The 27,965-nt window shown below is 36.8% G+C and overlaps 1 protein-coding gene across 1 annotated transcript in view; it reads right to left on the reverse strand.

The window, feature by feature from the left end:
- Iqcm (IQ motif containing M) overlaps positions 1 to 27,965 on the reverse strand; it is a 372,144-nt gene that overhangs the window by 340,984 nt on the left and 3,195 nt on the right. The gene's annotated exons all lie outside the window — the stretch shown is intronic.

Below are 27,965 nucleotides of genomic sequence, written 5' to 3' on the forward strand. Positions count from 1 at the left end.
ACTGGATCACTGGATGATGAGTTAACATGAGTGACACCTGATATTCCACATAGCTCTGAAAACTCATGTGACAAAAATCATACTGAAGGGTACAAGAAATATTTCAAATCAGATCAACTATGACAAATGTCATCAAAGGGGCTAAATACAGAGGCAGCCATGGGCTTCTACAATGTTGACTAAATATACTGAACCAGGATATATCTAGATGATTTTAGGATCTTCTCTAATTTCCTGTAGATGCTATCCTTCTCATTAAGCATGGCAGTATTTCACATGTATTTGTCACCTGCTAATTTGTTACCTGATTTAAAAGAATAAAAATTCTGTTATCACAGTGATATCTAAATCACTGCCCTATCCCTGAGAAGCAGAGATATCACTACCAAATTGAGCTTCAAAATAAATAATGTAAAGTTACTCTCTACTAAAATCCTTGAACATTTCATATATATATTTGATTCTAGTCTTGTTTACTGTTAGTAAGACTGTGACCTTGTGTGGTAATTCTCTGAGTGTCCCCAGTCCTCTGATTTCTTAGTAAGAGCAGATAGACAGATTAGACAAAATTGTATCCAATATAGACTTTTTTCTCTATAACTCTGCAAATCTAAGACAATAGACAATTTCATTGTTGAAACTCTATTTCCCAGAATTTTGTCCAAGCTATGAACCATTAGAAAAAACAGATATTTCTAACCAAAATACTGAAAAGATGTAAGAGCTGATAGAACCAGAAGCTGATAGAACAAAATGCAGCGGCAGATGGACAACAACAATGGGAAAGTGACTTTCTAAAGTATAGACAGACATGAGTAAAATACTGGAAAAAACTCTCAGTGAAATGTGGAACCAACATGGCCAGAAAGTTCTTTGCCAATTATACAAGACTATCTAATGGAAATACTATTGAACTAATAAATACAGACCATACTGTGGTGCTTTCCAGTCAACATATTAGTAATTTTAGATATTTACCTAACATTGCTAAGCCTCATGGCCTACAAAAAGAAGAAATTCATTTATGTATAAGAGTTTAAGCATATTACAATTTTCTTATTATTAGAAGAGCCTGCTCATCATGGATGCTGTTTATACCTGACACTCATTCTGGGTATGCCAACTATAGTGTCCTTTGTTCTATACTTGGGTCTTTGCTTAGGAATGTGTTAGTAGCAAGCAACCTCGAGGAAAGAGGCACTATATAATACAACTGGCAGATTCTAAAGGGACACCTGTCTTTTTGTCTAACTATCAAACTATTGAGATAATGGATGCCCCTCAAAGTTGGCATTTCCCTGGGAATCTGATGCTGGAAGGAAAAAAAAGATCTGCCATCCAGAGGGGAGCATGTCTCTTGGGAAGCAATTTCACAGTTGTAACAATTTTTAGGCCACTTGAGAGTATGAGACAGAAGCCTAGGCAATGATGGGTCAATGGAAGATGAACGTGAAAAGCAGATCAATCACTGATCTCTTTATGACTTTTCCCATTGACTAAATCTCATTTTCTTCTTTTTACTAATAATTTTGTTTTTTTTAATTAGCTTCTTAAGATTGGATGTCCAAATCTGGATTCTTGAGGTGTGGTGTCTGGGACCTTAAATTTGATATCTCTTCTTGGATGATAGCAAACATACCTTACAAGCAATAGATCATCCAAGCTCATGTCTCTCAGGTGTAACACAATCTGCTTGTGTTACACACCTCTTCCAAAGGACTTTGAGAGCCTTGATAAGTAAATCTAAGTCAGGACGATCACCAGCTAATATGGTTCTTTTCTCTGACAAGTCCATGTTGTTACTCTTCTGCCTACATCCACACAACTGTGGCAGTGCATCTTAGTTTATAAGTAAGTTTGAAATTCCCATAACTTAGCGAACAAACTGCTGTCAGAGGAATAAAAGCTGAGAAAGCTCAGATACTTTCGCTGGGTTTTCTTGGTAAAAGATATCACAGATACACATTTTCATCAAGAGTCAGGACAAACAATTGCATCATGATACTTGTTATCTTTCTTATTCCTAGTTCTCACAAATGATCACATGGTAGGTAATCCACTGAACTAGTCAGGGCCCCACTCTGCCATCCATTCACCATCCCTGATGACAAATGCAGAGCTTCATTGTGCTTTCTTGTTTATTCTCATTCAATCAGAATTTTTCTTATTCAAACTAAGATGGTGCTAGTCTTTCCACTTGGGAATCTTCTCATGCTGGGTGAGTTACTGTAAGGCTACCTGGTTCTAAAATCAAATGCTATTTCTTCTTTGTGATGTCACCCATTATACTTTCTAACCTCAACTGTATTTGAAATTGTTATGGACAAGAGGTAGGATGGGAAAAGCTGACATAGACAAGATCTTGGAGATTTAAGACTCACTTCTACTAGATTTTGTTACAGTATAAATATAATATCAGGTGATTAGGGAAGAACTAAATATGACAATAAAAATCTTGCACAGTTTATACCAGCAAAGCAGTAACACTCTATCCTAAACCATTTTATGTGAAAATTACCTTTGTAAGAAATAGTGAAAGAGGTATTATCACTAACAAAAAGTATTTAAAGAAATATAAAATTTTGGTTTGTATCAATTTCAGGTGATATGCAACTACTTGTAATGATTATTTTGTTATCTTCCATACATTCATGCCATGGTTTGTTTCAGGTAAAACACCTCAAATATCTTGACACACTTTCTTGTTTCACATTAGGAGTGATGTTTTCCACACTTAAAATTAATCTTCATGAGAGGACAAAGAATGTTCACCTAATCGTGATATGCAGTATGTTCCCAAATGCATTTGGCACTTCTGTTTTTAATCTCCACATAGACTTGTCAGTGGTATTAACAACTAGGTAGCACAGGAATCAGACTCATTTGCACCCAGTGACAAAACTCCAGGCTGAAAACTGACCAGTTCCCTGAGATCTGGCAGAATCAGAACCCAGGTTTTCAAAGTAGAGGTCAGAACTTGGCCCTGCTCTCAATTAACATGTTTCTGCAGAAAATCTATTTCCCAGGAAACCAAAAGGCAAAATATTGGCTGCAGTTCTTTGCTAAAAGAATTAAGCTTTTATTAGTATTTTAAAGCTATGAGATCCAGTAGACTCTGAAACTATATGGTATTACTTGGGTCTGATATAGTCTAAACATGGGTTACACAAACCCGTGAACATTAGTTTTCAGATTGGTTCTGAGTAAACATTTTATACTGGTCTTTAGAGTCTCTGCATAGCACCTATGTGCTCAGGAGTCTTCAACGAGTCCTCAGTAACATGCCCAGTATTTTATTAGTACATTTTGTTTTCACACAGATCTCATCTGGCCCTTATAGCAATAAAGCAGCAGATAATGTTATCACTGCAAGCATCCAATATATTGAATAATTTAGCCAGAATCATACTAGAGGAAAAATAGACCTTAATGTTTGATAGTTAGCTCCTAAGTTCCAGGTTCTTTCCATGTAAGTGCAAAGACTTTATGAAGTGTTGCACCATTCACTAGTTGAACTTGGATTACAAAGCGTCATGCTGGTCTGAACAAACACATTCAGGGGATTATCCCTACTTCTCTATAGCCATAGTGGGAAACTTTTTTCCCTTAAATAAATGCTTCTTTCATGGCTACAAATGCAAAAATAAGTATATGATATGAAATCCACTCCAGATTTAAAAAAATAAATCAGTGGCCAGCCACAAAAACAAAATTGCTTATGACTACTACAAATAAAATTAGTATAATAATAAAAAGCAATAATTTTAGAGTATATTTCAGAAAGATTGACCAAAGTCCAATGACATGGACTATTACATTTCTAGAGAAAATAAATGGCCAGAAAAGTTACTCCTTTGATTTTATTGTGAACACCATAAAACTATCTGAAAGTAGTTATTCTTACAAACATATAAGCCAGCAATAGCAGATCTGAATAAACCTAAGTTCTGACTATTGCCTTCCATTTTTTGACTTTACACAAGACAAAAGATCCATTTGAAGTTCAAAAAATAAGGTAATATAAACCCAAAGCCTACCAGTGAGTGCTAGAACTTCAAATACAGAGTGTGTTTCCTAAGTTCTAAAAACTGAGAGCAGTTCCACTAAGGCCTTGACCAGGAACACCAAAACAAACTTTATGGCCATTCAGGGTAGGTCAGTACTGTTTGCCTACCAAGGTAATTGTACCCTCACCTCCTTCTCAGAAAGGCAGCCAGTACCACATTCCTGATGTTCCTTCCATTCAAGGAAACAGTTTGTGCTCCATGAATAAATGTTGTATTGATAAATGACTCTCAGGAAACAAGTAGAAAAAGTCATCATTTTTACAATAAGGAGAAAAACAAATTGCCTGTCAGAGTTCATCCTAAAGCTAATATTCTACCCTCTAAAACAGTTGTAAACATCAGCTCTTTTTTCTCTTTTACTAGCAAAAACAGATGAGTTTCCTGGGACTTCTTGAGCTCTTCAATCCATAACCCACAACCTCCCACACACAGACTGGCATCTTTATGTCTTTTCTGGTAAAATTTCAGAAAAGTATCCATTTTTATGGCTTGAGGTGGGAGCAGCAGCAGAGTCCAACATTCTGTACCAGCCTGTGCATCTCCCCAAGATGTGCATCTTCCCAGCCTCCCACACTCCCTGTCATGGTCTCTTCTTACCCACAAGCCACCTCTGTGATGACCTATTAGAAATGACTCTGCCACTTGGAACATCTTTGGAAAAACCAGGATAAGGCCAGGTGCTATAGCACAGAGCTGCCTGCATGTATAGGTTTCACAGTACCCAAGAACAGCATCAGGCATTTTCAATGCCAAGCCTCTTCTGAAAGCTTATATTCTTGATGAAAATTAGAATAGACTCCAAGTTACTACATCAGTTTTCTGGGGCAAAATTGGGTAGAATAAGAGGAAGTTCTCAATGTCACCTAAGAATTTAGGAAAAGAACTACTTGTTACTTCCTCACTCCCAAAGCTTTTGTTAGGCCCTCGGCCTGTGCAGCCTGAATCGCTCTGTCCCCTTGACAAAGGTGGAGAATAGGAAGCTTCAGAAACAAGAAGACCTCAACTCTTGGTTCTGTATTTTACCATGGATGAGAGCTTGAGCAGGTCTCTGAGCCAGAGTGGTTTTTTTTTTATCTACAAAGTACAACTAGTGATATATTTATTTTTCAAGTTTTGGATAGCACATGGTATCCTGTTTTCTTTTCCCTTGAAGAAAAAAAAACTATAACCAAGTAACTTAGGAACAAATGTTTATATCTCACAGTTGCAATTTATCCTCAGGAGAAACCAAGGCAGAGACAAAAGAGGGAGCTTGTTCTGCTCACTACTGAGCTACCTTCTTATACAACACAGGCTCACCTGCCCAGAAATTGTGCCAACCACCATGGGTTGGGACCACCTATGTCAATTAACAAACAAGAAAATGCCCCAGTGAACATGCCCAAAGGCCATTAGGTCTCCGTTCCTGGATCTCTCTGTGGATCAAGTTGACAGCTAAAGCTAACCATGATACATGGCTTCATACAATACTAGATAACACCAATTTTGAGCTGATTCTGCTTCAGTCTTTATTAATTGGCTTCCAAATAAAAAATGGAAGCATCTTTTCAGTTTTATAAAACACATAAAAAGTCATTTTCCATTGTGATCAGCGTACTTTAAGACATTCAGGAAGAAATACAAAAGCAAAGGCTCATTTACATACAGGATGGTTAACCAAATACTTCAGTCTGTCTTTGGGAAGTGCTTAAATACATAGTGGTGAAGTATTTTTGGAAAGCACAAAAATTGGTAGAATCTTCCATTAACTCAGTCACATTAGAAGCACTCATGAGAATCTACCAAATGTGTGTTAATAACACTACATTATATCTTCAGGACAGTGACTACATGAAATGTTTTTTTTTTCTGACCTGTCATTACTAAATAAGGTCAAAACATTAATTATCTTTCTGAAACAGTTTTTTTTTTAAAAAAATAGAGTATCCAAAATAACATTCTGATTCCTTTAGTGCATTGGGAGCAAAACCAGAAGAACTTTAGAGCAGGCATGTTTCCCTGGTTCTAAGGATGCTTCACAGCAGGGCCTTGTCAGACAAGGGATGGTGAATCTCTAGTGTCCCAGACTTCAGTCACTAATAGGTCCTTGGCTTCAGGTTTCACAGTTTCAGAAGAAATGCCAGAAAACACATGCTGAGGTAGAATCATTTTGGAAACATCCATGGAGGCCAGTGAAAGGGTTTATGGACAACCCTTTCCCAAACTCCTCAAAAGATATGTAACCTGCTAGAATAGGCAAACCTCCAGTACCTACAGGTAGCCAGTTCTAGATGATGTCTTTAAGTAGGAATTTATATAAACAGGAGCCAAATACATGTTTGTATACCCTCTCTTTATACAAAGAAAAGAGAATAAAAGTGTGTGTTCCAACAGACCTGCACATGGACTGGTCAGTGAGACTACAAGCCCAATTTCCCTAAAGCTAGAAGGCAGTGGACAGAAAATAGTGTCACTAGTCTAAACCACACCGTCCTTGCCCTTTCTAGAAGGAAGCAAATATTTTGAGTTCTCTATGCTCCCAATTCAGTTGGTTGCAAATTCAAAAGAAAAACATATGGTATTGCTTCTTATAATCATGATAACTATCCCCTACTAAATCTTGCCCCACTGTCTACACTGTTAAGTAAAAGTAAAGGCTGTTTCTACTCACCTAAAAGTTTATGGAACTCCTAATCCTGTTACCAAGAGCTCAGTACAGTTAAGGGGCAAAACATGATTAAGGAAGTAAAAGTTGACAGCATTAGCATATAAATCATAGTTCTATAATCATCCTGACAAGGATAATATTTTTCAAAATTATATCTACAATTAAAATTTACTTTAAAAAATATACTATACTACTTCCATATGCCTATTATAGTAAATTTGCTAGTAACTTGGTTGTTGTTGCTTTTGTTTTTCTTAATAAAATAACTTTACATTGTACTATTTTGTATCTTCCAGTTATAGTTATTCAGCCTATTGAAGACAACTTAGGGGATTTTTTTTTCTGTGATGACTGGATGAAAAGTCTGTCTCCATCAGAATTATAGTGACAATCAACATAAAACTAAATTAGTGTAAACACAAAGAAAATGCTTCTACATTGTAGGTGGAATGTGGGCATAGAGAACTAAAACTCCTATACTGTGAACATGTTTACTGCTTTCTCAAGAGAAACAGTCACCAATTTATATGAGCTACAGAGTCCGGGTAAGGTTTACTTGCAACAATATTAGGTCCAGAGACCTAACCGATATTGGTTAGGACTTAGCTTTTCTCCTTTACTCTGTGTTGACTATATTCTAAAATCCCAGGTCATGATTTCTGCTACCTCCAGGCTCATTTTCCCCTGGCCTGTTGGAGCTTGATCATTCAGTCCATCACTCTGGCCAGGACATACTGGGTATGCCTGGATCTCACATGGCGATCTCATGTGTATAGATGCAAAGTGGAAGCGTATTTACTCCGTTGTTAACAGAACTAAAGGATCCTTGGAAATACAAAGCAATATATATGTTCACTAAAGATGATTGTCAACACAAATAAGAAACCATATCTAAGAAGCTCCACTTTTACTTCCTCAAAAGAGCTGTATAAATTACTCATGTATGAAATTCAGAGTGTGACCTTAATTCTCTGTAAAACATTTGACATGTTATTAATTCTTCCCAACATGTGAAAAATATGAAGCAAGAGTAATCAGACAACTTGAAAGTCACTCTGTTCTGGGATTTTTCTGGGCTAGTAATATCAAAATTATTAGAAGGAAGATGGTTTTAAAAAAATCCTTCCTGGGGCTGGAGAGATGGTTCAGTGGTTAAGAGCACCGATTGCACTTCCAAAGGTCCTGAGTTCAAATCCTAGCAACCACATGGAGGCTTATAACCATCCATAACAAGATGTGACTCCCTCTTCTGGTGTGTCTGAAGATACCTACACACTGTAGGTATATTTACATATATGTACTTACATATAATAAACAAATCTTATTTTAAAAAGTCCTTCTGATTATTTCAAATTTCCTATGATAATGTTCATGTTTAAGATTTTATAACTAAATCAAAAGTTTTTCACATGAAAACCCCTATTACAGGAAAAGCAATGAACCCATATTTCTTCAGAGTACTTGCCCCATATTCTTCTGTCTCAAAAATACAGTATGAAAGTAGGAAGTATTATCCCTGATGTGTGTCCAGAAGGTTTGGGATATTGTCTCCTCAATAACACAAAGTAAGCAGGAAACAGAAGTTCTGTAGCAAGAATTGAGAAGAAAAAACAACCCATACTGAGAAGAAAAATCAGAGACACAGTTGTCTGTGTGACCATCTTGTGAGGGTAGCCTTATTTCACCTCTTCATTAGAAAATCAGTCTCTGCGTACAAAGAAATAGTTTCAAATCTGAAAACTTAAAAGGTCAAATTTTTGCACCAGGGAGCCAGGCTGCTTGGCAGTCTTCTGTGCACAGCCTGCCAGGAGAGAGTGATTTCCCAGAAGTGCTTTCACTTTTGAGCACAGAGGTGAGATCTTCATTTTCTCTATAATATCTTTCTAGAAGAGAACAGCTAGGGGTACACAGGGCTCGCAATAAGTGGAGCAGCTGGGAAAGGAGCCGTTTGCACCAGGGAGCCAGGCTGTTCCACAGTCTTCTATACACAGACCCTGCAGACGGAGTTGGTCTACCAGGAGTATGGACAAGGCTTATAGGCACACAGGAGGAATACGCCCCAGTCAAAGACAGCAAGACCAACTAACACAAAAGATAACCAGATGGCAAAAGGCAAGGGCAAGAACCATACCAACAGAAATCAAGGCTACTTTACAACATCAAAACCCAGTGCTCCCACCACAGCAAAGTCCCAGATAGGCCAACACACTTGAAAAGCATGATTTGAATTTAAAATTGCATCTCATGATGATGATAGAGGACATTAAAAAGAACATTAATAACTCCATTAAAGAAATACAGGAGAACACAACCAAACAGGTGAAGGAACTGAACAAAACCATCCAGGATCTAAAAATGGAAGTTGAAACAATAAAGAAATCACAAAAGGAGACAACATTGGAGATAGGAAACCTAGGAAAGAAATCAGGAGGCATAGATGCAAATATCAACAACAGAATAAAAGAGATAGAAGAGAGAATCTCAGTTGCAGAAGATACCAAAGAAAACATTGACACAACAGTCAAAGAAAACGCAAAATGCAAAAAGCTCCTGACCTAAAACATCCAGGAAATCCAGACCACAGCGAGAAGACCAAAGCTAAGGATAATTGGTATAGAAAAGAGCAAAGATTCACAACTTTATTCAACAAAATTATAGAAGAAAACTTCTCTAACCTAAAGAAAGAGATGCCCATGAATATACAAGAAGCCTACAGAACTCCAAATAGAATGGACCAGAAAAAAATTCCTCCTATCACATAATAATCAAAACACCAAATGCACTGAACAAAGAAAATATTAAAAGCAGTAAGGGGAAAAGGTCAAGTAACATATAAAGGTAAAATCTACCAAGAAGAACTCTCAGTCCTGAATATCTATAATATAAAGGCACCCACATTCATAAAAGTAGCTTTACTAAAGCCCAAAGCCAACATTGCATGCCATACAATAATAGTGGGAAACCTCAACACCCCAATCTTATCAATGGACAGAACATGGAAACAGAAACTAAACAGAGAAACAGTGAAAATAACAGAAGCTGTTCTCACTGGAGGGGACTAGCTAGGAGCACACAGGGCCTAAGATCAGTGGGGCAGCTGGTACAGAAGTCTTCCTGCTGCCATTGGCACAAGGGAGCCAAGGGACTCCACAGCCTTCTGTGCACAGCTCGCCAGGAGAGAGTGATTTCCTAGCAGCGCTATTGCTTCTGAGAGCAGAGGTGACATCTCCACCTTCTCTCGTGAGAGGACCAGCTAGGATCACACAGGGTATAAGATCAGTGGAGCACCTGGGATTGAAGTCTTCCAGCCCCCATTGGCACAAGGGAGCCTGGAGACTCCACAGCCTTCTGTGCACAGCTCCCCAGGAGAGAGTCATCTCCCAGCAGTGCTTTCACTTTTGAGCTCAAAGGAGTAAGGACACAGGCTTACAGGCCCACAGGAGGAACAAACTCCAGTCAGAGACAACAATATCAACTACCACCAGAAATAACCAGATGGTGAAAGGCAAGCACAAGAACCCTACCAACAGAAACCAAGGCCTCATGGCAACATCAGAACCCAGTTCTTCCACCACAGCAAGTCCTGGATACCCCAACACACCAGAAAATCAAGAGTTGGATTTAAAATGGTATCTCATGATGCTGATAGAGGGCTTTAAGAAAGACTTAATAACTCTCTTAAAGAAACACAGGAGAACATCAGTCAACAGGTAAAAGCCCTTAAAGAAGAAACACAAAAATCCCTTAAAGAAATACAGGAGATCATGGGTCAACAGACAGAAGCCCTTAAAGAAGAAACACAAAAATCCCTTAAAGAATTACAGGAAAACACAAACAATCCAGTGAAGGAACTGAACAAAACCATCCAGAATCTAAAAGTGGAAGTAGAAACAATAAAGAAATCACAAAGTGAGACATCTCTGGAGATAGAAAACCTTGGAAAGAATTCAGGAGTCATAGATGTAAGCATCAACAACAGAATACAAGAGATAGAAGAAAGAACCTCAGGTGCTGAAGATATCATAGAAATCATCGACTTAACAGCCAAAGAAAATGCAAAATGCATAAGGCTGGTAACCTAAAACATCCAGGAACTCCAGGACATAATGAGAAGACCAAACCTAAGGATTATAGGTATAGAAGAGAGTGAAAATTTACATCTTAAAGGCCAGTAAATATCTTCAACAAAATTGTAGAAGAAAACTTCCCTAACCTAGAGAAAGAGATGCCCATGAACATACAAGAAGTCTTCAGAACTCCAAACAGATTGGACCAGAACAGAAACTCCTCCTGGCACATAATAATCAAAACACCAAATTCACTAAACAAAGAAAGAATATTAAAAGCAGTAAGGGAAAAAGGGCAAGTAACTTATAAAGGCAGGTCTATCAGAATCACACCAGACTTTTCACCAGAGATGATGAAAGCTAGAAAATCCTGGGAAGACCTCATATAGATCCTAAGAGAACATAATTGTCAGCCAGGCTATCATACCCAGCAAAACTCTCAATCATTATAAATGGAGAAACCAAGATATTCCATGATAAAACCAAATTTACACAATATCTGTCTACAAATCCAGCCCTACAAAGGATAAATGATGGAAAATGCCAACACAAGGAGGGAAACTACACCCTAGAAACAGCAAGAAAGTAATCTTCTTCCAAAAAACCAAAAAGGAAGATATCCACACAAACATAAAAATAACATAAAAACATAACAGGAAGCAACAATCACTATTCCTTAATATCTCTTAACACAACACTGGAATCAACTCCGCAATAAAAAGACATAGACTAAGAGAAATATTTCTCATGTAAATCTTCAATTTTATCAGAAAATGTTTGTAATTCCCCTTTCAATTATTTAGTAATTTTTTATGTCTATCATTTTATCTGCATTATTTTCATGATAATCTTCAATTTTAATATGTCTTTCTATAATTTTCTCTATTTTATTAGAAATGTTTTCAATGTAAATCTTTGATTTTATCGCAAATCTTTCTAATTCCACCTTCAATTAATTTAGAGTTTTTATATCTACCATTTTACAAGTAAAATTTTCCATGAATTTGTCAATTTTAACGTGTTTGTTTCTATATTCCTTGAATTTTACCAGAAATATTTTCCATGTAAATCTTCAATTTTATCTGAAAATGTTTATAATTTCAATCAACTTAGAATTATCTTTATACCTATCATTTTATCTGTATAATTTCCATGATAATCTTTAATTTGAACCTTTATTTCTATATATTTCTTCAATTTTATCAGAAATATTTTCCATGTAAATCTTCATCAGAAAATGTTTATAATTCTACTTTCAATCAACCTAGGAATACTTTTATGCCTACCATTATTATATTTATATAAAATTTTCTACAATAATCTTCAATTCTAACATGTTTTTCTAAATTTTTCTACAATTTTATCAGAAATATTTTCCATGTAAATCTTTAGTTCTACCAAAAAATGTTTCTATTCCATATTTCAATTAATTTAACAATATTTCACATGTCTACCACTTTACTCCTTAATTTTCCATGAAAATTCTCAATTTTAATGTTTATCTGAAATATTTTTCATGTAAATTTTTAATTTGCCATAAAATATTTTTACTTGCCTTTTCAATAAAAAAACAAAAACAGAAAAAACACAGAAAAATAAAACAAAAAATATTATTCAAAATTGAAAGAAGAAGAAACTAACAGAAGCTAAGAACCAATAAATTTAATAGATATCGATAGAACATTTTATCCTAAAACAAAAGAATAAACCTTCTTCTCAGCACTTCATGGTACCTTTTCCAAAACTGACCAAATAATCAGTCACTAAACAGGCCTCAACAGATATAAGAAGATTGCAATAATCAAATGCATTCCTAGCAGATCATCACACATTAAGGCTGATCTTCAATAACATCAAAAACAATAGAAAGTCCACATATATGTGGAAGCTGAACAACACTCTACTCAATGATAACTTGGTCAAGGAATAAATAAAGAAAGAAATTAAAGCCTTTTTAGAATTTAATGAAAATGAAGCCACAACATACCCAAACTTATGGGACACAATGAAAGCAGTCCTAAAAACTATAATAGCTCTGAATGTCCGCAAAAAATCTGGAGAGAGCATACATTCATGTTAGCTTGAATGGAAATATGAAAGTTGTAGAACAAAATGAAACAAATACACCTGAAAGGAGCAGATGACAGGAAACAATCAAATTCAGGAGTGAAATCAACTAAAACAAAAGAAACAAAAAGGACTATACAAAGAATCAACAAAACTAGGAGCTGGTTCTTTGAGAAAATCAGCTAGGTAGAGAAATCCCTAGGCAGACTTACTAGAGGGCACAGAGACAGCACCCAGATTAACACAATCAGAAATGGAAAGGGAGAAATAACAACAGAAACTGAGGAAATTCAAAAATTATCAGATCCTACTACAAAAGCCTATACTCAATACAAGTGGAAAATCTGGATGAAATGGACAATTTCCTAGACATATACCAACTACCAAAATTTAATCAGAATCAGATAGACCATCTAAATGGCCCCATAACACCTAAAGAAATAGTGGTAATTGACAGTCTCCAAACAAACAAACAAACAAAAAAAAAAAAAAAAAAAAAGCACAAAACCAGATGGTTTTAGTGCAGAATTCTATCAGACCTTCAAATGAGATGTAATACCAATACTCTTCAAACTATTCCACAAAATAGAAACAGAAGGAACACTACCCAACTCATTCTAGAAGCCACAGTTTTGCTGATTCCAAACCACACAAAGATGCAACAAAAAAGAGAACCTTAGACCAATTTCCCTTATGAATATCGATGCAAAAATACTCAAATTCTTGACAACCAAATTCAAGAACACATCAAAATGATCATTCAACATGATCAAGAAGGCAGGGATGGAAATCATCAATTTCTACTACATAAACAAACTCAAAGGAAAAAAAAAAACACATGGGCATTTCACTAGATTCTGAAAAAGCATTTGACAAAATTCAGCATCCTTTCATGTTAAAGGTCTTGGAAAGAACAGGAATTCAAGGCCCATACCTAAACATAGTAAAAGAAATATACAGCAAACCAGTAGCCAAACATCAAACTAAATGGAGAGAAACTTGAAGCAATCCCACTAAAAATCAGAGACTAGACAAGGCTGCCCTCTCTCTCCATACTTATTCAATATAGTACTTAAAGTTCTATCTAGATCAATTAGACAGCATAAGGTCAAAGGGACACAAATTGGAAAGGAAGAAGTCAAATCATACTATTTGCAGATGATATGATAGTATACTTAAGCAACCCAAAAAGCTCCACCAGAAAACTCCTACAGCTGATAAAGAACTTCAGCAAAGTGGCTGGATATAACATTAACTCAAGCAAATCAGTAGCCTTCCTATACTCAAAGGATAAACAGGCTGAGAAAGAAATTAAGGAAATGACACCCTTCACAATAGCCACAAACAATATAAAGTATCTTGGTGTGACTCTAAACAAACAAGTGAAAGATCTGCATGACAGGAACTTCAAGTCTTTGAAGAAAAAAATCTAAGAAAACCTCAAAAGATGGAAAAATCTTCCATGCTCGTGGATTGGCAGGATTAATATAGTATAAATGGCCATCCTACCAAAAGCAATATGCAGATTCAATGCAATCCCCATCAAAATCTCAACTCAATTCTTCACCGAGCTAGAAAGAGCAATTCTCAAATTCATCTGGAATAGCAAAAACCCCAGGATAGCTAAAACTATCCTCAACAGTAATAGAACTTCTGGGGGAATCAGTATCCCCTACCTCAAGCAGTAATTCAGAGCAATTGTGTAAAAAAAAAAAAAACTGCATGGTATTGGTACAGTGACAGACAAAGAGATAAATGGAATAGAATTGAAGACTCAGAAATAAAGCCACACACCTATGGTCACTTGATTTTTGACAAAGGAGCTAAAACCATCCAGTGGAAATAAGATAGCCTTTTCAACAAATGGTGCTGGTTCATCTGGAGGTCAGCAAGCAGAAGAATGTGAATTGAACCATTCTTATTTCCTTGAACTAAGCTTAAGTCCAAGTGGATCAAGGACCTCCACATAAAACCAGACACACTGAAACTAACAGAAAAGAAACTGGGGAATACACTTGAGGACATGGGCACAGGGAGAAATTTCCTGAACAAAACACTACTAGCTCATGCTCTAAGATCAAGAATTGACAAATGGGACTTCATAAAGTTACTGAGTTTCTGTAAGGCAAAGGACATTGTCAAAAGAACAAAACAGCAACCAAAAAATTGGGTAAAGATCTTTACCAACCCTACATCTGACAGATATCCAAGATATACAAAGAACTCAAGAAGGTAGACTCTAGAGAGCCAAATAACCCCATTAAAAAATGGGATAGAGAGCTAAACAAAGACTTTTCACCTGAGGAATATAGAATGTCTGAGAAGCACCTAAAGAAATGTTCAACATCCTTACTCATCAGGGAAATGCAAATCAAAACAACCCTGAGATTTCACCTCACAACAGTCAGAATGGCTAAGATCAAAAACTCAGGAGAAAACAGGTGCTGGTGAGGATGTGGAGAAAGAGGAACACTCCTCCACTGCTGCTGTGGTTGCAAGCTGGTACAACCACTCTGGAAATCAGTCTGGTGATTCCTCAGAAAACTGGGCATGATAGTACCGGAGGACTCTGCTATACCACTCCTGGGCATATACCCAGAGGATTCCCCAGCATGTAATATGGATATATGCTCTACTATGTTCATAGCTGCCCTATTTATAATAGCCCGAAGCTGAAAAGAACCCAGATGTCCCTCAATGGAAGGATGGATACAGAAATTTTGGTATATATACACAATGGAATATTATTCAGCCATTAAAAGCAATGAATTCACGATATGCTTAGACAAATGGATGGAATTGGAGAATATCATCCTAAGTGAGATAACCCAGTCACAAAAGAACACTCATGGTATGCACTCACTGATAAGTGGATATTTGCCTAGAAGCTTGGAATACCGAAGACACAATTCAAATATCAAATAAAGGACAAGAAGAACAAAGGAGAGGCCCCTGGTCCTGGAAAGGCTCAGCGCAGCAGTGTAGGGGAATACCAGGACAGGGAAGTGAGAAGGGGTGGGTTGGGGAACAGGGGAAGGGAAGAGGGCTTATAGGACTTTCAGGAAGGGGGGATACGGGAAAGGGGAAATCATTTGAAATCTCAATAAAGAATATATCAAATAAAAAAAAAACAAAAGAAACAAAAAAATCTATACTTAGAATCAACCAAACTAGGAGCTGGTTCTTTGAGAAAATCAACAAGCCTTAGGCAGAATAACAAGGAGTCACAGAGACAGTATCCAAATTAACAGAATCAGAAATGAAAAGGTAGACATAACAAAAACTGAGGAAATCAAAAAAATCACCAGATCCTACAACAGAAGCTTTTATTCAACAAAACTGAAAAATCTGGATGAAATGGACAATGTCCTAGACAGATACCACGTACCAAAGTTAAATAAGGATCAGAAAAGGATCAGATAAATGATCTAAACAGTTCCATAACCCCTAAAGAACTAGAAGCAGTCATTAATAGTTTCCCAACCAAACCAAAACAAACAAACAAACAAACAAAAAACCCGAGGATCAGATGGGTTTAGTGCACAGTTCTATCACACCTCCAAAGAAGACCTGATACCAATATTCTCCAAACTATTCCATGAAATAGAATCAGAAGGAACCCTACCCAATTCCTTTTATGGAGTTACAATTACTCTGATACTTAGACCACACACAAAAACCCTACAAAGAACTTCAGACCAATTTCCCTTATGAATATCAATGTAAAATTTCTCAATAAAATTCTTGGAAATGGAATCCAAAAACACATCAAAACGATCATCCATCATGATCAAGTAGGTTTCATCCCAGGGATACAGAGATGGTTCAATATAAGAAAATCCATAAATTTAATCCAATACACAAACAAACTCAAAGAATAAAACCACATGATCATTTCATTAGATGCTGAAAATGTATTTGACAAATTCCAATACTCCTTCATGATAAAAGCCTTGGAAAGATCAGAAATTAAAGGCCCATACCTTTAAAAGCAATATATAACAATCCAGTAGCCAACATCAAACTACAAACTACATGGAGAAAGACTTGAAGAAATCCCACTGAAATCAGGAACTAGACAAGGCTGTCCACTCTCCATACTCATTCAATATCATACTTGAAGTCCTAGCCAGAGCAATTAGACAACAAAAAGAATTCAAAGGGATACAAATCGGAAAGAACAAAGTCAAAATATCATTATTTGCAGATGATAAGATAGTATACTTAAGTGACCCCCAAAACTCCTAAACACCTTCACCAAAGTGACTGTATATAAAATTAACTCAAACAAATCAGTGGCCTTCCTATACTCAAAGGATAAACAGTCTGAGAAAGAAATTAGAGAAACAACTCCCTTCACAATACTCACAAATAATATAAAATGCCTTGGTGTGATGCTAACTATGCAAGTGAAAGGTTTGTATGACAAGAACTTCAAGTATCTGAAGAAAGAAACCAATGAAGATCTCAGAAGATGGAAAGATCTCCCATGCTCATGGATTGGCAGGATTAATATAGCAAAAATGGTTATCTTGCCAAAAGCAATCTACAGATTCAATGCAATCCCCATCAAAATTCAAACTTAATTTTTCATAGAGCTAGAAATAGCAATTTGCAAATTCATCTGGAATAACAAAAAACCCAGGATAGCAAAAACTATTCAATGAAAGAACTAACAATGAAAGAACTTCTGGTAGAATCACCATCTTTGACCTCAAGCTTTACTAGAGAGCAACTGCATGATATTGATATAGTGACATGCAAGTCGATCAATGGAATAGAATTGAAGGCCCAGAAATTAACCTATATACCTATGATCACTTTATCTTTGACAAAGGAGTTAAAACCATCCAGTGGAAAAAAGACAGCATTTTCAATAAATGATGTTAGTTCAACTGGCAGTTAAGATGTAGAGGAACACAAATTGATCCATTCTTATCCCCTTTTACAAAGCTCAAGTACAAGTGGATCAAGGACCTCCATGTAAAACCAGATATATCGAAACTAATAGAAAAGAAAGTGGGGGAAGACCCTGGATCACATGGGCACAGGGAAAAAGTTCCTGAACAGAAGATCAAGAATTGACAAATGGGACCTCATAAAATTGCAAAGCTTCTGTAAGGCAAACACTCTTAATAGGACAAAATAGCAACCAACAGACTGGGGAAAGATCTTTACCAATCCTACATCTGATAGAAAACTAAAAAGCAATATATACAAAGAACTCACGGAGTTAGACTCCAGAGAACCCAATAACCCTCTTTAAAAATGGGGTACTGAGCTAAACAAAGAATTGTCAACTTGAGAATATAGAATGGCTGAGAAGCACCTAAAGAAAATGTTTAGTATCCTTAGTCATCAGCAAAATGCAAATCAAAACAACCTCATATCAGTCAGAATGGATAAGATCAAAAACTCAGGTGACAGTAGGTGCTGGTGAAGATATGAAGAAATGGAACACTCCTCCATTGCTAGTGGGATAGCAAGCTGGTAAAACCAGTCAGGAAATCAGTTTGGTGACATCAGAAAATTGGACATAGTATTACCAGAGGACCCAGCTATACCACTCCTTGGCATATACCCAGAAGACACTCCAACATGTAATAAGATCACATGCTCCACTATGTTCGTAGCAGCCTTATTCATAATAGCCAGAAGCTGGAAAGAACCCAGATGTCCCTCAACAGAAGAATGGATACAGAAAATGTGGGACATTTCACGATGGAATACTTCTCTGCTATTAAAAACAATGAATTCATCATATTCCTAGGCAAATGGATTGGCAAATTCCTAGGCAAACTAGAAAATATCCTGAGTGAAATAATCCAATCACAAAACAACACACATGGTATGCACTCACTGATAATGGGATATTAGCCCAGAAACTTGGAATACCCAAGATTCAATTCACAGACCAAACAAAGCTCAAGAAAAAGACCAAAGTATGTATACTTCGGTTCATCTTAGAAGGAGGAACAAAATACCCATGGGAAGAGATACAAAGACAAAGTGTGGAGTAGAGACTGAAAGAAAGACTATCCAGAAACTGCCCCACCTGGGGTTCCATCCCATATACTGTCACCAAACCTAGACACTACTGTGGATGACAACAAGTGCTTGCTAGCAGGAGCCTGATATAGCTGTCTCCTGGAGGCTCTGCCAGTACCTGACTAATACATTGGTAGGTAGGTACTCTCAGCCAATCATTGGACTGAGCACAAGGTGTCCAATGGAGGAATTAGAGAAAGGACCCAAGGAGCTAAAGGAGCTTGCAGTCACATAGGAAGAACAATATGAACCAACCAGGACCCTCCCCCCCAGTGCTCCCAGGAACTAAACTACCAACCAAAGAATACACATGGAGGGACTCATGGCTCCAGCTACATATGTAGCAGAGGCTGGCCTTGTTGGACATCAAAGGGAGGAGAGGCCCTATGTCCTGAGAAGGCTCAATGCCCTAGTATAGTGGAATTCCAGGACAGGTAAGCAGGAGTGGGTGGGTTGGTGAGCAGAGGGAGGAGGAATGGGACAAGATGTTTTTGAAGGAGAAACCAGGAAAGGGGATAACATTTGAAATGTAAATAAAGAAAATATCCAATAAAAAAGATTAGATAGATAGATAGATAGATAGATAGATAGATAGATAGATAGATAGAAGATGGTAGAGATAGAGATTATACAATCTTTTCAAAAAATTCTTGCACACACACACACACACACTTCCTTTCAGACTAGTTAAAAATCTAGTATCAATCTTAAATGTATTTTTCATATGTGCACATTAAATCTCACAAAGTTCAATTAAAATTGTACTATTCCAAAAACAAAACTATATGCCTTCATTCCCAAAGAAAAGCATAAAGACATTTAAAATATATACTTTATGGTGACAATAGCATCTACTTAATATGTACTACAAAAACTAACTTCTTCAAGTGAGTACTCATGGGATCTATCATTTCTAAAATTCATTAATTTGATAATATTTCATTCAAAATTCTAATTTGTAATAACACAGAGCATAAGTTGTTGGAAGAATGAAAATTGGAATTGGTTAATCAGTATTGTAGAATCTATAAACTTGGAGAGATTGAGTTCATATTTTTCCTTATTTTACTCTATTAAGAAAAAGCTTGAGTATAAACATATTTGCTAAAGTTATTTGATATGATAATTGTCACTGCATTTTTAAAAGTTGATATCTATGGGTCGCTAAAGTATACTATAATATCATTTACAAATAGTGATAGTTTGATTTCTTCCTTTCCAATTTGTATCCCTTTGATCTCCTTATGTTGTCTAATTGTTCTAGCTAGAACTTCAAGAACTACATTGAAAAGATATGGAGAGAGAGGGCAGCCTTATCTAGTCCCTGATTTTAGTTGGATTGTTTCAAGTTTCTCTCCATTTAGTTTGATGTTGGCTACTGGTTTGCTGTATATTGCTTTTACTATGTTTAGGTATGGGCCTTGAATTCTAGTTCTTCCCAAGACTTTTAGCATGAAAGGATGCTGAATTTTGTCATATGCTTTTTCAGCATCTAATGAAATGACCATGTGGTTTTTCCTTTGAGTTTGTTTATGTAGTGGATTGCATTGATGGATTTCCATATATTGACCCATCCCTGCATTCCTGGGATGAAGCCTACTTGATCATGGTAAATGATCGTTTTGATGAAAAAGGGAATCGAAGAAGACCTCAGAAAATGTAAAAAATCTTCCATGCTCATGGATTGGCAGGATTAATATAGTAAAAATGGCCATCTTGCCTAAAGCAATATACAGATTCAATGCAAATCCCATCAAAATCCCAACTCAGTTCTTCATAGAGTTAGAAAAAGCAATTCTCAAATTCATATGGAATAACAAAAAACCCAGGATAGCTAAAACTATTCTCAGCAACAAAAGAAATTCTGGGGGAATCAGTATCCCAGACCTCAAGCAGTACTACAGAGCAATAGTGTTAAAAACTGCATGGTATTGGTACAGTGACAGGCAGGTAGATCAATGGAATAGGATTGAAGATCCAGAAATAAACCCACACACCTATGCTCACTTGATCTTTCACAAAGGAGCTAAACCATCGAGTGGGAAAAGATAGCCTTTTCAACAAATGGTGCTGGCTCAACTGGAGGTCAGCATGCAGAAGAATGCGAATTGATCCATCCTTGTCTCCTTTTATTAAGCTCAACTCCAAGTGGATCAAGGACCTCCACATAAAACCAGACACACTGAAACTAATAGAAAAGAAACTGGGGAAGACCCTTGAGGACATGGGCACAGGGGTAAAGTTCCTGAACAGAACACCAATAGCTTATGCTCTAAGATCAAGAATTGACAAATGGGACCTCATAAAATTACAAAGTTTCTGTAAGGCAAACGACACTGTAGAAAGGATAAAACTGCAACCAACAAATTGGGAAAATATCTTCACCAACCCTACATCGACAGAGGGCTAATATCCAATATATACTAAGAACTCAAGAAGTTAGACTCCAGAGAGCCAAATAACCCTATTAAAAATGGAGTACAGAGCTAAACAAATAGTTTTCACGAGAAGAACTTCGAATGGCTGAGAAGCACCTTAAGAATTGTTCAGCATCATTAGTGATTAGGGAAATGCAAATCAAAACAACCCTGAGATTTCACCTCACACCAGTCAGAATGGCTAAGATTAAAAACTCAGGAGACAGCAGGTGTTGGTGTGGATGTGGAGAAAGAGGAACACTCCTCCACTGATGGTGGGATTGTAAGATGATACAACCACTCTGGAAATCAGTCTGGTGGTTCCTCAGAAAACTGGGCATGACACTTCCTGAGGACCCTGCTATACCACTCCTGGGCATATACCCAGAGCATTCCCTGGCATGCAATAAGGATACATGCGCCACTATGTTCATAGCAGCCTTTTTTGTAATAGCCAGAAGCTGGAAAGAACCCAGATGTCTGTCAATGGAGGAATGGATACAGAAAATGTGGTATATTTACACAACAGAATACTACTCAGCAATGAAAAACAATGAATTCATGAAGTTCTTAGGCAAATGGTTGGAACTGGAAAATATCATCCTAAGTGAGGTAACCCAATCACAAAAGAACACACATAGAATGCAGTCACTGATAAGTGAATATTAACCCAGAAGCTCTGAATACCCAAGACATAATTCGCATATCAAATGATTCCCAAGAAGAAGGAAGGTGAGGTCACTGGTCCTGGAAAAGCTTGATCCAGCATTGTAGGGGAGTACCAGTACAGAGAAGAAGGAGGGGGTTGATTGGAGAACGGGCAGAGGGACGAGGGCTTATGGGGCTTATGGGGAGGGGGGAACCGGGAAAGGGAAAATCATTTTGAATGTATGTAAAGAATATAGAAAAGAAAAAAGAAAAAAAGATTGTAAAAAGCCAGAGGAATAAAGAATTTGCTGTGAGACTGAGTTTCCATGTAATGTCAGAAGCTACATCTGAGTCAAGGCTCACTGCCTGAGCATGAAGAATGATACCAGTAAGCATGCTAACATAGAAGGAAGAAAGCTCATGAAACCTCATCCCTCGGCCAAGAACTACAGGCAACCAAGGAATGCTAGAAGTGGCAGAGATATTCTTTCCCAGGGAAGAGCACACCAACTGGCTATCCATTATCAAATCGTCAACCCTGAAGTTCTACCTACAAGCAACATTACACAGATCAACCAGTTTGTATTTATGTATTTTGCAATACACACTGACATGAACATGCACACATGTGCATGTGTGAGTGTACACACACATACACACACAACAATTTTAAAAGTGGGTCATGAACTTGAAAGATAATAAGGGTTTGCATGGGAGGGCTTAGGGTGAGCAAAGGGAAGGAACAAATGATGTAATTTTATTTAAAATCTCATTTTTTATGTAAAAAATATATGCCCATCTCACTGTATCTGAAGAAAGAGGAAATTCTTCTCTGCCTCTTCACCATGACAAGAACTATAATTTCATTGATGAATGTCTATTTTCCTTATACCGTACATATCATCTCTCAGAAAATAGAGAAAATTCTACCACTAAGAAAAATTTAATGCAGTGGTCTTTGGAAATACGAATAAAGGGAAGAAAATAAAACAAGCACAATTGGGAGAGCAAATATAAGAATCTTTAATGAATTGACTGTTCTATAAAGATTATGATTGCTTAATCATTTGAGAAACTTATGGAATATTATTATTACCCTTCTGCACTAGAGAAGAAAGAAAACATTCCCTCCAAACCCTCTTCATGGCTGCCAAATGTCAGTGCAAAACCAAGATCATGAAATTACTAAGCCAGGTAGGATTATGGCTGCCTAGAAGAGAACTGAGTCACCACAACCATATTTAGAGTGGCTGAAACAAAGATTGAGGCGATCAAACTTATATCCAAAGTATTTGACACAGCCACCTATATACAGTGCTATGCTGAAGCCAGCTCCTGCCTGCCGAGGAGAACTGACTATACACACCTTATAGCTCCTGCCCTAAGTGAGAACACAGTAAAGCATTTCCATCATGGACATTAATAATGTCTATGTTGCTAATCATTTCCTAATCATTTGTCAACAATGCCAAAATCAATTCTCTACCTAAAGTTAAAACTAACTACATTCGTTTTGGTTGGTTGTTTTTAGTTTAGTTTTGGTTTTCACTTTGAAAGTCCTTGTGTGTGTGCCCCATTACCTAGAGCATCCACTGCTAAACTATCCATACTCATTCTTATACCTTACCTCTGTTCAGTTTAACTCAGTTTCGATCTCATTCTGCACCTGTGCCCATGTAACTGATACTTACTTTTCCACCTGGTGTAATTGTGCTATAAGATTCTCTCACTCTCTTGTTCTCTCTTACCTTCTTGGGCTCTTCCCTTCTCCCTTCCCTTCCCCCTCTCTCCTCTTATCCTCCTGTTCTCTTGCCCTCTCCTCCCTTCCCTCCCTCCCTCCATGTAGTCATGGTCAGCCTCTACTTCTCTACTCTTTCCTCCTCTCTGCCTTTGTCTGCCTCTACTACCCTCTTAACTCCCCTCCCCATGCCCTAAATAAACTTTATTCTATGCTAAAATTGAATTGTGCTATATGAATATAATTCAGATACAGTTTTCCTCATCTATACAGTCTCTGTTCTGACCTTTGTCTATGTGCTGAATCTCTGCATAAAATGTTGGTAATTAACAGATATTTAAATTCCTATTACCATCTTCACACACGTAAAACATGTAAAACTTAAATCTGTTAAGAAAATTCAAAACATATTCCCATTCCTGAAAGTATAGACAGCCCCACAGGAAAAACACAGAATCTTACTGGTTTACATCACCCTAAGCATTCTCCCTTGAGTTCCCTTTTGTCATATAGAACCATCTACATAGATTGAGGAGATGTATTTCAGATGAGTATTAAAGGGAAAAGGATAATGTCTGGTAAATATATGCCAGTCTCTTCCAGTCTGGCTTTCTGGACACTAAATATCTATTAATTTCTAATTCCTGAAAGAAAATACTTTCTCTCCACAAAGGAGACAACCTAGAGTTCTTTGAGCCATGTCATTTAGGTCTAAATCCAGTCTGTCTGCTGCCCTCACATCTCCATCAGATTGAGATGTGGTTCCTGATAATCTAGTGATGTGAGAACCAAGTACAAAAGTTATCTCCATCTTACCTATAAAGCACATAGCATGCAATAGAACCACAGGGAAACCTCCAGCAAACTCCAGAAAAGTAAAGACACAGCAGTCACTGGTTCACACAAGGTGCAGAACCTGCTGTGGATTGCTGCAAAGGCTCCTCTAGGAGGCAGGAAGTTCTTTCTAAGGATCACTCCCTTTATACTGTCCCCTGAATCCAGTCCCCCAAAATTTATTGACTATCTCCAGTCAACTCTTGCTATTATCCTTGCTGGATAGGTATTCAGGTATTCAGTTTACTTCCTGCAGGTTATTTTACTTTTGAACACTTAACTAAATCTACATTCATAGTTTCTTCAGTGAAGGATTTTTTTTAAAAAAGAATTTGTATTTCTGATCTACTTGCTTCCAATTAATTATACATGCCAATTATCACATTTACAGTCTTCTTTTATTCTCAGTTCTAAAACAACGTACTTTGTTTCCTTACCCCCTAACTTTAGTCTTTCAATGGTGACTGCCTTGGTATTATCTAATGTAATGGGATAGGTTATGAAAGGGATAGGTGTGTGATTTTCTTTTGCTGTAATGCTAATTATTGGTGGAGATATGAACCAAAGCCAATGGCTCAAGTTTTCGACTTCTCATTGCAAACTAGGCAGGATTTTTATTAGTTCAACTCTTCTTTTTTATATTAACTTTTAAAGGGAGCCAGAAACACTAATATATTTTAATAATATGTCTTTCAGAATTTTCACCTGGAGCTATAGCACTCAGTAGTACCTATCCCTGATAGAGGCTCTACCATTACATAAGATATGCCTTGGACTTTTAAATTACTATAAATGTCACTTATACAAATAGCTTTGTATTGCCTCAAAGTGGAAATCACTAGAGACTCAACACTTGTCCTCTTTCTTATTCAGTGTTTTGTTGTTGATGAATAGATCACTCTAATACTTGCAGAATCATTCATCTTATTTCTAACTCCTGTATGCTACCTTCTTAATTTAAGCCATCCAGTCACATGTGAAGAACTCGGTCTTCACTAGTCTCAAGACTGTAAAATGTAACATGTCCTTATCTCTGCAATTCATTTCAAAACATTTCAACTGCAATTTTGCTATGTATTTGGATTTTTTCTCTACTTTCAGGTTAAAGTTCAATCTTTCTCAATATCTAGAGTCATCTCTAAGACCCCCTAATGTTAAGATTATGTTTGAACACTCCACAGTCATTTTCATGTTACATAGCATCAGGGACACATGACTAGACAGGATGTTCCTTCTTTCTTGTATTAACAAATAGCTATCTTTCAAAATTTACCAAAGACTTTAGAGTTCCTGAAAATACATCCCTAACTCCACAATCTGATGTGATATTCTCCTATTTATTTGAAAGCAGCAATCTAGTTTCTATTTAAAGTAACGTCCATATGTTTTATGTTTTATTCTTACATTTTATAGGCCCAACTTCAGTGAAGGTCATACAAATTACATATGTAATGTATGAACTTCTATATCTGAAGTAGTATAGTTTTTCTCCTTATACCTTACATGATAAATGGGTGTTTTTGGACAAAGACATGAATCCCACAATTTCAGTACATGAATAACCCACAAAGAAAGATTTTTATATTCAGTCTTCAAATACTGCTCTCTTAAGTTCCAGATCTTCTTCCCAACTTCCTAACAGCTATCTCAATATGCATGTCTACTTAGCAGATCTAAAAATGTGATACTTTTAGCTTCTTCTATTTCTTTGCCCATCTGCCTAATATTTTAATTTCCCATGATATGGATTGAATATTTATGTTTCTGCAAAATTTACATTGGAATCTGAGGCCTAATGTGATACTATCAAGGTATGGGGCTCTTGAGGAGTGATGAAGTCATAGGGGCTTCATCTTCTACCATGTGATAGTATAACTTTAATCCTCTCCAGATCACAATGCAATATACAGGTTACATGTATGTATGAGATGTATGTAACAACAGAAATAAACTACAGAATACTCTGAATTCTTTTCTAAACTCAATGATATCTGATCAGTTTTCTACTTTATAAACCTTAGAATCCTTATATCTCCACATTACCCTGTCAATGTTTTAAAGACTGTTCATTCAGTATACGGTCCTCTAATTCTGAATTTGCAGACATGTATTTAAAGAAATAATAGCTTCAGGGCCATTGACAGGCACAGCATGTGAAAAAGGATGTAAGAAGTAGTAGTGGTTTTGATGAAAGTGATGCCCCTGCCCCTACCCCAGCTCATTTAGCTTGGTTTCCAGTTGGTCGATCTGTTTGGCAAGGATTAGGAGGCATGTCACTGGACATTTGAGATTTCAAAATTTCAGCACCATTTCCAATGCTACTTTCTCTGCCTTGCTTATGCTTATAGCTCAGGCTATAAGCTCTTAGCTACTGTTCCATTGACATGACCTTCCAACTGCTGTCACGCTCCCCGGTATGGTGGTTATGGACTCAAAGCTTCTAGAACCATATGCCCCAAGTTAAGTTGCCTTGGTTACCGAGCTTTGCCACAGCAATTGAAAAGTAACTAAAACAGGGTTATTCTTTGGTCAGCTGAATTGAGAATAAGACAATTGATTACTGCAGTGCTTTTTCTGAAATTTTAATGCATTAATGATCAACAAATATCCAAGGAGGAAATAAAATATACAGAGTTAGTTTGAGGTTTTCTTGTTGTTGTGGTGGTGGTTTGAAAGAAAATGGCCCCATAGGCACATAGGAAGTGACACAATTAGGAGGTGTGGCTTTGTTCAAGGAGGTGTGGCTTTGTTCAAGGAGGTGTGGCTTTGTTCAAGGAGGTTTGTCAATAGGGTATGGGCTTTGGGGTCTCTGAAGCTTAAGCCAGATCTCTTTCTACTGCCTGTGGATCCAGATATAAAACTCACAGCTACTTTTCAACCACCATGTCTGCCTGCATGCCTCAATGCTTCCCACCATGATGATAATGGACTAAACCTCTGAACTGTAAGCCAGTCCCAATTAAATGATTTTCTTTAAAAGAGTTTTAGTCATGTTGTCTCTTCTCGTCAATACAACACTGACTAAAACATTGTTTTTATTTGTTTTTCTCTGCTCTTATCTGATATAAGCATAGATTCAAACCTTAGACTGCTTAGGTGCTTCAAAAGTCTAGCCCCATCTCTCCTACCAGCTCCATTTTCTAATAGATACCATGATCTTTCACTCTTCTAGGAATTGAGACATTTTTCTCCCACCGTTCAATGTAGATTCTCTCTGTTCCTAACTCTAAAGAAATATCTTATAATCCTATTTCTAGTGAGATCTTTGCTGGTAAATTTTCATTCTGGCATTTAGTTTGTTAGTTATTAGTGTTCCCATACACTTTTTTACTTCTAATCCATGCATTAGGATAAGAAATTACTCTGTTTATATCTAACTTTAATTTCTGAATCTTTTTTAACTTCTCTTTCACCAGTTCTAAACAGTGTCTG

Source organism: Apodemus sylvaticus, chromosome 21 (assembly GCF_947179515.1).
Source record: "Apodemus sylvaticus chromosome 21, mApoSyl1.1, whole genome shotgun sequence".
Taxonomy (NCBI): domain Eukaryota; kingdom Metazoa; phylum Chordata; class Mammalia; order Rodentia; family Muridae; genus Apodemus; species Apodemus sylvaticus.